Source organism: Triticum dicoccoides, chromosome 2B (assembly GCF_002162155.2).
Source record: "Triticum dicoccoides isolate Atlit2015 ecotype Zavitan chromosome 2B, WEW_v2.0, whole genome shotgun sequence".
Classification (NCBI taxonomy): domain Eukaryota; kingdom Viridiplantae; phylum Streptophyta; class Magnoliopsida; order Poales; family Poaceae; genus Triticum; species Triticum dicoccoides.
In genome coordinates this window covers 536,562,817-536,576,874 of record NC_041383.1, presented here as the reverse complement: position 1 = coordinate 536,576,874, position 14,058 = coordinate 536,562,817, and positions in this window count along the sequence as shown.

Below are 14,058 nucleotides of genomic sequence, written 5' to 3'. Positions count from 1 at the left end.
CCTCCAACCGCGCCTCTACCGGCCACTGCAACCAACCGTGCCACAGCCAGGCCCGCCTCCAACCGCGTCGTCGTCGAGGCCCGACCTCCAACCACGCCGCCGCTGAGGCCCAACCTCCAATCGTGCCGCCGCCCCGACACTGCCCACAATCGGCATCGCCGACCCCGCCCCGCCACAACAGGCAACCCCTCCGTCCCAACCACCATGCATCGGCAAACTCCCTGCCAACCACCGGCGCCTTCCCAGATCCGTCGCCACCACTCACCGGCCACACGCCCTCCGCCCCGCCCCAATTTCCCCTATGGTGTGAGCTTTCCTCTGCTCTGGTGCGAACTTCCCTCCCATCCGCCGCGACCTTCCTCCTACGCTGCCGCGACCTTCCCTTCCCTCCGGCATGCCCTCCTACTCCTCCGCAGCCCCGTCCCCACCCTCCCTCCCCCGAACAACTTCCTGGTGCCTACTCATTGCATCTTCCTCCATGCTATTGCTGCCCTCTTCCTCCATGCTGTTGTTTGTGTATATGGCTCAAACAAAAACGTGTTTTTTTAGATTTTACCTTGGCTGGGTGCATCCTCTATGTTTGGTTACAGGAGAAGTTCGTGTTGTCAGAAAAGTTACTTCAACTGTGGGTATATGTATACAAACATTGTTTGTAACAATTTGTCGTGTTTATTAAAAATACAGAAGTTCGCCATGCAAAACTTCCGCAGTTCAATTTGTACTAAAAAGATAGAAAATAAAACAACAGTAAAGTTCATAGATCATGGAAAAAAGATGATCGTGTTATTTTTGGTGTTTGCTCATATGACAATTTTAAATGCACAATCTTAGATATTTTTAGTTGAAACATACGAAACAGTATTTACAACATGAAAAAGTAAATTCAATAGTAATCCAATTTTCCGTTTATAAAATACAAAACTAAGAAGTTAAAAAATTAAATAACACATTAGTTTGATGTAAAAATAAAGAAATAGATTTTCCCTATTTCTAAAAAATAAAACCATGAAGGTCAAATTAAACTAACAAATTAGTCCAATGCTCATCAAAATTTTGGATTTTTCTTATTTCTAAAAAATAACCAATTTTTTTAAAAGTTAGATTTTCCTCGTTTCTAAAAAAACAAAAGAGAAGGTCAGATCAAAATACAGAGCAGTTCAAAAAATGTTTATAAAAAGATGGATTTAAAAAAATCTAGAAAATTTGACATAACCAAGAAGATAAAAAAACATAGAAGTTCAATTTGAAATAACCGAGAAGGCCAAAAAAACAAAGAAGTTAAAATTTAAAAACCTAGAAAATTGTTGGCTTATTTAAAACCATATTTTTCTAAGAAGTTCAATATAAAAAAAAGAGAAGTTCGAAGGTTAAAAAAACTTAGATGTTTTCTCGTCACTAAATAATAAAATGAACAAATTCAAAAAAAGGAAAAACTAAAATTTCAAAAACAAATTCACATCTAAAAAAACTAGAAGTTTAAAAATAAAATAACGAAGTGATTCAATGTTTATTAAAAAACCTAGGATTTTACCTTCTTTAAAAAAACTCAGATGTCAACTATTATTAAAGAATCAACCATGAAGATAAAAAAAGTAGTCAAATTTATGTATAGTTAAAAAACAAAAACAAAAAATTTACTCAAAAAAATGTGAAGTTCAAATAAAAATAACACAGGAGTTCAAAGTATATCAAAACATGGGATTTAGAAGGTCAAAAAACAAAAACAAAAAATAATGTTGTTTTGGGCATTTTTCCCCAATACTAAAGATCAAAACCAAGAAGGTCAATTTTAAGAAACGGAGTAGTTCAATTATATAAAGAAACTCAGGTTTTCTCGTTACTAGAGAATAAAAACTAAAAATTTCAATTGGAAAAAGCGGAGCAGTTTGATATCTATTTGAAAAAATCGGATTTTTCTAGTTACTGAAGAATAAACCAATAAGTTCAATTTGAAACAACAAAGAAGTTCGAATTTTCTAAAACACCCTCCAATTTTCACATTTCTAAAAAGAGATAATGAAGTTCAAATAAAAAAGGTAGAGCGGTTCAATGTCTATAAAAAGCTCAAATATTTTCACGTAACCGATAGAAGTTTAGATTGATAACCACCAGAAGTTCGCATAGTACACGGTGTGCATTTTTGTATTAAAAAGAATAAAAAACAAAGGCTAAAAGTTTTGCTGCTAGAAACTCAAGTGCTCGGCCCGAAAAAGTTCAAAATTTCTTGTGAGAGAGGTTGGAACAAAAATACATGACAGAAGTTCAAGGTGAAAACAGCGGGAAGTTCAACTACTACAAGGAATGTCAAATGAGAATAAAAGTATGGAAAATTAAAAGCTCAAAAGGTTTGTTGAAAGAATTTCAAGTGCTTTGTCCGGAGATGTTCAAAAATTCTTACGAGAGAGGTTCATCTTGTATTTCCATGTTCAATTTTTTCCGTATAAAAATCGAATACAATTCTTTACTCAAAAATATAAAAAGTTGAAGTTCAAAATGAAATAACAGAGAAGTTCGTAGTTTATTGAAACCTAGGATTTACCCGTTCAAAAAATATAAAACACAACGCCATTTTTTGCACTTTTTAAAACAACCTCATAAATGAAAAAATGGTTGCTAGAAGTTCAAGTGCTCGACGAGGAAAAGTTCGAAAAATTCTTGTGAGAGAGGTTCACCATGTATTTAGATGTCCAAAATACATTAAAAAAACATGTTGTTTTTTGTGTTTTAAAATAACTCTCTCAAAGCAGAGAGAAGTTCAACGTGATAACAACCGGAAGTTCACGTACTACATGGTGTGTGTTTCATATAAGAAAAATAAAATAAAGTGAAACAGAGTGAAGTTCCAATAGACATGCCCCAGAAGTTTAACTACTTCATGCAGTGCAAAAAATAGCACGTCAAAAACAAAGTGAAGTTCAAACAGACATGCCCCAGAAGTTCTACTACTTCATGCAGTGCATTTCCGTTCGCGATGAACGCAGAAATCATGATCTCGCCATTTTCTAATTTACCACAAAATGACAGGAATATTATTTTTGTAAATTCAAGTCCTCGGTCGGAGAAAGTTAAAAAAATATTGTGAGAGAGGTTTGTACAAAAAGAATATCATTTATGTAACACTGACGAAATGGATGATAAAATTACAAACGAGAATACGTCACAGAAGTTCAACGTGAAAACAGCAGGAAGTTCACCTACTACACTGAATGAATTTCAGATGAAAAACTTTCAAAATTGTCGCGAGGATGAAAAAATGATCAACACGGGAAAGTTGTGTGTTTACAGCAGCTTTCCATCGGTATATCACCCGCTCAATTCCCGTGAGTGGGATGGAGATCTACGAGCAGTGGATGAAGATCTACGAGCAAAAAAATCACGTGAAAAACAGAGTGAAGTTCAGGTACACGCACCGAGAAGTTCAGGTTCTTCACGCGGTGCATTTTCGAAGAATCTGTTTCGCGATAGAGGCAGAACGAATGATCCCGCCGTTTTTGAAATTACTTGAAAATGGCTAGGAATCAGAGAAAACCATCAACATGAAAAAGTTTCACATTTTCCGTAGCTTTTCAACAGGATATTATTTGCCCAATTCTGATAAAGTTCGTAGAAATTATGGTGAAAATACGTTTTTCGCCATTTTTGAAACTGACTTAAACCGTTAATAATTGGGAGAAACAATACATACCAAAAAGTTTCGCATTTGTTCAAGCTTTCCAACGCCATATCATTTGCTGCATTCGGACGCACGGTTAAAAAATTAGCTCGAAAATATGAACTCGGTAGGACTTGGACCATTTTCTAAATTACTCTTAAACCATTCAAAATTAGAAAAAAACTTAAAAGATGAAAAAGTAGCGCATTTTCATATGATTTCAAAAGCCATATCATATGCCTCCATTGGATTAGCCGTTTAGAAATGACATCGAAAAAACGAACTCAGCTGTTCGGTTTATAAAATTTTACGTTTTTTCAAATTACTCTTTAACCATAGGGAATTAGAAAAAACTTTCTACATGTGGAAGGAGCGGTTTTGCAGCAGCTTTCCAACGCCATATTATATGCCTCATTCCGATAAACGGTTTAGAAATGCGATCAAAAATACGATTCATGTTTTTTATGCGAAGAAAAAACGATTTTGAAATCTGCTCTTAAACCGCTTATATTTTGCCAAAAATTTAAGTTGAGTCATGATATTGGTGTCCATAGCTTTCCAACGGTATATCGCAAGCCCCGTTTGGGCAATATTGGCGGAACTTCAACCGAGTTCACGGGAAAGTTCAACGTACTACTAGCGGGGCAGGTCATGTTGTGATCTGAATATTATTCTGATTCCGTGATCAGAATATATATATAGATGATCTATTCTGCTAATATTAGCAGAATAACTATTTTGACAACACTTCCGCACTGCACGCTCAACACAAGTGCACGTCATTGTTTGAATCAAGTGTGCTGCAGTACTCTCACGAGTGAACTTCTCGTCGGAAAAAACTGCACGCGTTGTTTTTTCGGTACTGTTTTTGCTCTAGTTTTTTAATTGTTTATCGGAATGAGGCGTGTAATATACCGTTGAAAATCTATGGATTAGGTGCAACTTCGCCGTGTTGAACATTTTTCGAGATTCCACACGGTTTAAGAGCAGTTTTGAAAATGGTGCGGCCCATGACGAGTAGCAGCGAGTGTTTTTTCGTGATTTCTTCTAATCCGCTTGTCGGAACGAAGCAAATGATACACCATCCAAAAGATATCGTCGAGGCGCATCTCTTTCATATATATCGTTTTTTCTAATTCGTTACGGTTTAAGAGCAGTTTTAAATTTATTAAATTGCGGAATTCTGTTTTTCAAAAAAATTCAAATTTTCGGTACTATTTTCGCTCCAGTTTTTTAACCGTTTGTCGAAACGAGGCGTGTAATATACTGTTGAAAATCTATGGACGAGGCGCAACTTTCATATGTTGAAATGTTTTTGAGATTCCTTACTGTTTTAAGTTAATTTTGAAAATCGTGTGGCGGACGATGAGTGGCAGCGGCCGTTTTTTGCGAATTGTTTACAAAATGCTGGTCGGAATGATTCAAACGATACGCCGTTGGAAAGATATCAACGGGGCGCAAATTTTTCATGTAGAACAATCTCTCTAGTTCCTTACGGCTTAAGAGGAATTTTAGATTTACCAAAATGCTGACACTCTGTTTTTCGCGACACCCAAATCGACGTGGGTACTTCATCCGACTGAAAACCGCACTGCATCAGATGAAAAACCTCACTGCATCAGACGGGTAAGAGAACTGCATGGTTTCTTTTATTCAAACGTAATTTTTTCAAGGACGAGAAAGTAGAGTGCACTTCACATCAGGTGTAAATGAACCACAACTCTATCAAGAAGTGAATCGCATTACTTTTTTTCGCTTCCGTAACATTTTTTTGCACTTAGGGATAAACAATACCATACGTTCGACCGCACTGTTTCAGAATGAAAACCGCACTGCATCGGACGGGCAAGCAAACTTCATGATTTCTTTTATCAAACGTAAATTTTTCTCAAACGAGTTTTTGTTGTCTTTTTTTCAATTTTTTTGAACGAGAGTGGACCGCAGAGACGAGGCATGTGAACTGTGACACTATTGAAAACTGAAATCCATCTGATGGTGAAGCGCACTTTAAGTGCCGATGCAATTAGCTGCTTTGAAACACATGATAGTCCACAAGACGTATGCAGTGCAAATTGGGAAGGAAAGTGAACCGCAACACAAATAGAAGTAAACGACATGATCTTCTGTCATTTACAACCATCAAGCAAGGTGAACCTCATGCATCAGGGTGGAGAACTACAAATCCTTGTGTCGTGAGCTGCGGGCTGCTTATAGAGCACACAATTTTTTCTTAAAAAAGATAAGAACCCCATTAAAAAAGATAAGACCACACAACGAGATGTGACAATTGGAATAAAAAAATCATGAAAGTGCACTGCAATGGAACCATACAAGGCGCACTGTACTGGAATCTTAGCGGCTGCAGTCACCGTTAACACACACTAATGTCTTTTGATAATGAACTTCACTTTTTTTTCATAGTGAACAACGAAGGGGTTATACAATGAGTGCAATTTCTCCTGTATTATACAATTTTTTTTCAAATACTGCCATTTTTGTTTTTACACAACAAACACCACACATGAAACCTTCACTTGCTTTTTCAGTACTGCATTAGAGAACTATGAGCATTGTAAGGCGTCCACTCACGCACTTCAACTCGCGATGATCTGTAGTGGGCTGCATGCAGTTGCGTAATATATGCCGTCCACGGCTGGTCTGCAAAGGCCGTCCTACTAAACCCGCACATATGCGCTAATGAACGGCTGTCGAACGGCTGTCGGTGTAGTGGCACCAGACTGAAAATGAGCTGCCGAGCAGCACCATGCGAGATGTCGCACTGCGTGCCTGCCAAAACTGAGCTGCATGGGACGCGAGCTGACGAACGCTGTCGAAACTGCACGCCGGCGGAATCGGAGCTACTCCCGCTGGAGATGTGGGCTGCGGCAAGCACTGCCCGCGTCCGAACTGTGTGCGCACACACGAACACACACATACTGTCGTGGAATTAACACGTCAGATATCCTTAGTGTCAGGACTTAGTCGCGAGGCCAACGCATCTATGTGGTAGCTTGAGAGGGGTTGAGCGGAATCGAGAGACGCAACACAAGACAGGGATTTAGACAGCTTCGGGCCCCGGGAAACATCATCTGTTGTTTGAGGCTAGATCTCATTATCATCACGAGGGAGTCGCCGTAAACCGGCTCTCCTCTAGTTGTGTCTAGACCTAGAGATTATTGATTGTTGTCCCTCTCCCTTTGGGGAGCCCTGCTCCTCCTTATATACGTTGAATGGGCGGTTTACATGTGGAGTCCTATTAGGATTAGGACTAGTCTATATCTAATACAAACCGGATATAAGTCCAGGTCTTACTCCTTGTAAGACAAATATTCCTCATGCCTTTCCTCTTAAACCGGCCCACCATAACGTGAACCGGCCTTCTGGGCCTTGGGCCTTTTCATCTGTCTGTCCCGCACGTCGGATCACCAGTGAGTCATAATGACCAGGTGGGTTACTTGTAAACCGCCAGGTCAGGACGGGTCGCCAGTAACTCGCCAAGTGTCAGCGGGGTCTTCAGATAAACCGCCAAGTCCGGCCGGGTTAACTTCCGGCCGGTTTACGCCGCCGGGTATATCCCCGACATTAGCCCCCAGTTTAATTTGGATTTATCCATGTTAAACTGATCCTGTAAAACAAATACAAGAACAAATTTGACAGACTATGCTCCAGGTTAAGAATTCTTGTAAACCGGCATCTGATCATTCTGAAGTCCTTGTCATTTCCTTCTTCTAGAAAATCCGGGTCAATAAACCAGCTTCATACTCAAATTGCTGACGTTGGTTTCTCATAGAAAAATATTGTGAAGAATAATCCACTTGAGTCGGCTTCCAAAGCGTCAGTTTAAGAAATTTTGGTCTTGAAATACTCATCTGAAATTCGGCCGGTTTGAAGATGTAGAACTTGCCGGTTTATCATTACCAAAATTGCCGAGTTATATAAACTGATAATTCCGGGTCATGATTGTTGCCAACGCCGGTTCATGATTGTTGCCAACGCCGGTTCATGATTATTGATGACGCCGGGTTGCAGACATAGGGTCGTAATGATTGGTGACGCCGGGTCAATCCGGTTTGCTCAAAACAGAGAATTTGAAAATAGTTCTTCGATAATAATATAATACCTGTAGCCCCCAAGTCTTAAGCAGAACAAAGTGATGGCTTAAGACTTGCTTCAATATAAATACTGCCACTTAAGAAGAAATCCATGTTGTTCATCCCAGTCACTTAGTAAAAACTGAATACTCTATATTATGTAGTCCCCAACTGTCGGGTTGTCCTGCTTGCAGCAACCTGGGACTTGTAATTGTCTTATACTCATAAAAACTTCAACCAGTGTAGCCCCCAAGGGTCGGGTCATTATGCAATAATGAGCAGGGACTTTGTAAATATAATCATGTAAACTTTGAACAGCAATGGTGTAACCCCCAAGGGTCGGCTTAGTAAGATAATATTGAGCTGGGACTTGATATATACTTCAATGAAAATAACATCATATGATGTAACCCCCATCATGGGGCTTGAATCCATGTCCGCAAGGTTAAGAGCCTTGTGCTTTACCAATTGAGTAGTGGACTCTTCAATGATAAATGAAAATTTGTGTACCTTGAATTGTTGACAAGAGCAATTGGTAGCTCCCAAGGGCCGGCTCATTACGATGTGATGAGTCGGGTCTTCAATAAGGTGAGCAAACAATTACTTTGCATTAGCCCCCAAGTGTCATGGTGCATGCTGGCAGTGACATGGGACTTGCATATTCGATGTAATCTCAATTTGAATAATGTAGCCCCCAAGTGTCGGGTCGTAAGCCTGCAGCGACTCAGGACTATTCCTTTCATTGTAGAATAAATCATATCCTTTGATAAAATAATAGCCATTGCACTAAAGCGACTTTGAAAACCTCAATAATACCGGTTATTAAAAACCATAATAAAATCCAGCCATGTTGGCTATTCAAGATAATATAATCCGGTATGAAAACTTTATTCATTCAATATCATAATGAAAATTCAGCCAAGTTTGGCTATTTGAATAATATAACCAAATGATTTATAAGCGCATGATTCCAATGGCGCAATCCAAATATATATTGACGACTTATAGTCCAAAGCCAGGCCGGTTTAATAAACACCGGACAATTTCTCCTCATAGACTGGCGACTTATCGTCTTAAAGCCAGGCCAGTTTAATAAACACTAGTGATTTATAATCATGATTTATTCAACCTGTTTCTGCATACAACAAGTTTAAAGTGTCCTGGCAGTTTACCGCCGGACGGGTCATAATGCCCAACATATAACCCAGGTTTATAACCAAGGCTGCACTTAAGAATAATCAAATATGAAATATATCATACCTGTGACATTGAGTCACATCATTGGTTTACCAACTTTTTGTAGTAGAGGTAATAACCCAAATTTTGAGTACTGATAACTCCTTCCATATTGTGCCGGTTTATGATAAACCGTACCGGCTTGTGATTAACACCGGATTATCCATATATAGTGCTGGCGACTTATAGTCGAAACCAGACCAGGCGGATAGTCTCCGGATTATGATTTGATCATGTACTGACAACTTGTAATTGAAAGTCAAGCCGGGTTAATGAACACCGGTTTACTCCATAATAAGATGGTAACATAAAATCAAACCGGGAAGATAGTCTCCGGATTAAGATTTGACCGTGTTCCGCCGATTTGTAATTGACAGTCGAACCGGATTAATAATGTCAGCTTAAAAAAACGCAACAAAAATAATAGTCATTTAAGAAAAAGACTGAAGCAAAAGACAATGATAAAACCGTTTGCAAGAAAAATGCTTTATTGAGCTGATCAGATGGTGTTACCATGGTCCGATAGGACCAAGCCCCCAATAGGTGTGGCGATGGTTCAAGTCAGCCAGGTCCCCAAATGAAACCGTGGCATTTATGCCGATCAAAAGGCATGGCAATGGTTCGGGTTCGACCAAGCCCCCAAGTGATTCTGTGGCCTTAGGCCGATCAAGAGGCGTGACTGGTTCAGACTTGACCATGTCCCCAAGTGATCTGGTGGCTTTCGCCTATCAAAAGGTGTTGCATTGGTTCGGACGCGACCAAGCCCCCAAGTGATATTGTGGCATTGCGCCGATCAAGAGGTGTGACTATGGTTCAGACATGACCAAGCCCCCAAGTGATCAATAACATGATAAGCCAATAAGGCATGATACCCATGTTTGAACCGCGCATCACGGCAGCAGGTCCTCTTTGGCACCCTTTAACTTTGTGCAAGAGATAAATCCTTCTTGAGCCGGACGTTAAACAGGATATTGAGAGCTTCAAAGCTTTTGTGGGAGACATCTTTCCCTTGAACCGGATTTTAAACCGAAATCTTCATTTTTAGCCGGAAATTTTCTGACGGCCTTTAAACTCAAACTTGCGAGAAGTTAATTCCTTTTTGAATCGGAAATTCTTAAACCGGATTTGAGAGCTTCAGTGAGACTGGCTTCCCTTGAGCCAGATTCTAAACCGGAATCTTTTCTGATGACCCGGAACTTCTTCATTGAGCCGAGATTTTGTAATTGTCATATACTTTCTAAGCCGGAAATTTTCTGATGGCCTTCAAATAACAGTAGCCTCCGGGACCGGGTTATCTTTGCCTCCATTGTCCTGGGGTTTTTAAATTTGCTGAAACTGGCAAGACTTGTTGCGTCATATCATCGTAGCCCCCGAGTCCTAAGGTGACTCGAAGAGTTGGCTTGAGATTCTCCATATTTGACCGTCATATAAACCGGCATAACTTGTGTATCATTGGTGTTGATAGCACGATGTGAATCCACAGAAGGTTGAGGTGACTGCGGCAGGTTATAAATGATCCCGTATGAGCCGTGCCAGCAACTCGGCCAATGGTTCCTTCCAACTGGCGATTTGAAGTTAACCAAAACTGTAGTGGCGGCGACTTGTGCGCCTGCCTATTGAGCCATCCAGTGCAAACATCGGTTGATGATAATTTGCCTCCAATTTGAAAGAAAACCGGGCTACCCAAGCTGTGACTTGCTCATACCCAATAAATAGCTCATGCAGACAGGTGTGGCCCAGTGCGTTGATGTAGACCAGGCCGCGAGAGACGGACGGTAAAAACGACCGCAGCATCAGAGGCAACATAGATGAGTCGGCCACGGCGTTGTACGCTAGTGCGGACAAGCAAGTTGTCCTCCTCGTTGTAAGCCGGCACGAACGCGTGAACCAGACGCGAGAGCGAACGGGCGAGTCGTCTGTGGTGTTGTAAACCGGTGCGGACGCGCAAATCAATCACAGGCGTAGTCCCAGCTAGTTGATGTAGACCAGACCGTACGGACAGCAGCTTGTGCGCGTCCACTCATCGGGTAATATGTTACGGACTATCGCCAGGCGGAATATTGTCAACCCGTGCTCCATACCCATGGTATAAACCATATTTGTAGTGAATGATTGTCCTGCCATGAAGTTGATGCTCACTAGGTGAATTTGAAATCAGTCACGGGTGAACCGGCCGCAGTGTGGTAAACCGGTGCGAACTGGTGACCCGGCTGTGACGTTTGTAAGCCGGCGCTGACAACGAGTCAGCCGCATGCGCGGTCGGATGTAAACCGAACAGTGGGGGCGGCGATTTGCACGCGCTACTATAAAAATATCGGCGCATGCCCTTTTGCAACACCTTTGTAATGAATAATGGTCTTGCGGAAAAAAAAATACCACAGACCAGAGTAATTGTTCTCAAACAAAGTATGTGCTGATAAAATATATAGGAGGGATAACACCAGATTCGCCCGGACAACAGAGGAGTCGACCGTGGCATTGTAAGCTGGTGCGGACGGGCGACTCGGCCGCAGGCGCGGACAGATGTAAACCGAACTGCGGGGTGTGACGACTTGCACACGTATCCGTTGAGCAACATGACACGGACGAATGCCAGCGCAGTGTTATGCTGGTGCGCGCTCCATATCCGTTGTATACACCTTTGTCCTGAATGTCTATCCTGCGTAAAAATAGTACGTGACAAAATAAATGTTCCCACAAATTAATATGTACTGTTAAAACAGACTGGACGAATATCACCTGATGTTTGAACCAGAGATGATCTGGTCATGTCGCTATAAATAGTAAGCCATTGTCCCCCTTTTTTTTGGGGGACAAAAGATGACTTGTGCGTATGTCCACCGGAACGCACACTGACGAAGGCAGTAGTAGCGGGTCATAGCACAGGGACGAGTTGGTAGTGCGGTTGCTTGTTTCAGCCGCGGGGTCAGCAGGCGCTCGAGGTGAGGTAACAAAGCGACGCGTCGGCCATGGCAGAGCCACTGCAGGGGAGAGCGGCCAGGTCGACTCAGGCCGGTTTGACCCAGTTATGGTGGCCATGGATGTAGTATGTAGACCTAGCACTGGTGGTCCTCCCGTAAGATGTGCTAGTATGGTGACTAGTCTTTTGGATTTGTTGGATGCATGCAGATGTAGCACTCATGGTCTTCCCGTGATTTGTGTTGCTAGATTCCCCTGTGTCGTTGTTTATACAGCATGCCAGAACCGGCCAGGCCTGTGACTCAAAAAAGGCTGTAGACCTTGGGCTTTTTTAGATTTTGATGCCTACGGATCGTTCCCGTAAAGCGCTCCAGCATTGATCTCCTGGTCTCATTGTTTGTTTCCTCTTTCTAAGGCAATTTGACTTGCTTTTGGTGGTTGATGTACGAGTCCGTCTCGGGACTTGCTTTTTCCAACCGCAACTGGATAGGAGCTGCTCGCGGTTTGACAGCGGCCACTTTAATGGACAAACAACTGCTGCCTTGGTGACTTGCACACGATGGAAAATCCTATCAGTCCGAACTTCTAGCAGTATCAGCAGTGCCCCAAAATCAATCTAGCTCCAGATCAACAGATCGCCATGGCACCAGTAGCGGCGTAAAGATGGAACCCCAATTTTTCTTAAACTTCGAATCCCACAAATATGAAATCTGGTCCGATGGACTTGATGTTTATGCAGATCTTTTCAGACCGGCTTCTTCTTTGCCCAGATAATTGCGAGCTCCTCGATCCCTGGGGAAGATCCCTCCAAGAACTCAACACCACCGTGCGCAGGCCCCACGGTGGGCGCCAACTGTCATGGAATTAACACGTCAGATGTCCTTAGTGTTAGGACTTAGTCGCGAGGCCAACGCATCTATGTGGTAGCTTGAGAGGGGTTGAGCGGAATCGAGAGACGCAACACAAGACATGGATTTAGACAGCTTCGGGCCCCGGGAAACATCATCCGGTAAAAATCCTACATGCTGTTTGAGGCTAGATCTCATTATCATCACGAGAGAGTCGCCGTAAACCAGCTCTCCTCTAGTTGTGTCTAGACCTAGAGATTATTGATTGTTGTCCCTCTCCCTTTGTGGAGCCCTGCCCCTCCTTATATATGTTGAAGGGGCGGTTTACATGTGGAGTCCTATTAGGATTAGGACTAGTCTATCTCTAATACAAACCGGATATAAGTCCAGGTCTTACTCCTTGTAAGACAAATATTCCTCATGCCTTTCCTCTTAAACTGGCCCACCATAACGTGAACCGGCCTTCTGGGCCTTGGGCCTTGTCATCTGTCTGTCCCACACGTCGGATCACCAGTGAGTCATAATGACCAGGTGGGTTGCTTGTAAACCGCTAGGTCAGTACGGGTCGCCAGTAACTCGCCAAGTGTCAGTGGGGTCTTCAGATAAACCGCCAAGTCCGGCCGGGTTAACTTCCGGCCGGTTTACGCCGTGGGGTATATCCCCGACACATACCCTCTACGGCACACAGGCTACTGGAGCACAAGAACGTATAGAGAGCAAAAAATCACAAGAACTCTACTGCACTGAACTTCATAGAAACGAAAACCAAATCTGAAAAAAAAATCTCCGTCGCACCAGTGCACAAGGACTTCATCGAGGCTGATCAATTACCACCTGCACACATGGAGTGAACCGCATCGGTGCGGCACTGGAGCTGGATGGGGCGCAAAACTGCATGTCCAGCTGCAACGAGGGTCTTCGGGAACTGCTGTTGCTTTTGCGGGAGGGGGGGGTGAGAGGGGTACCGGAGAGAACCAGAGATGCCGGCGAGCTGCACAATCACATCGAGGGGACTACACGGCGGCTGCAAAGATAGAGTGTGACAAGCACTGCACGATGCAGCCACCAACATGGTAGATGGAGATGGATGTGCAGCACAGACAGGAGCTACAGCACCTCATCCACCCATTCCCGACCATCGGGTTAGGGGAGACAAAGAAGTGGGCTCGGCAGGGCCAGGGCGCCAGAGCGGTGGGAGAGGCATGTCCGGGAAGGGAGGAAGAGGGGTGGCCAGCTCAGGTTGGATCTGCAGGGAGGAGGCGCGGGGAAGGAGGTGGTTCGGCGGTGTGGGAGAGGGGGTGGGGCGGCACCG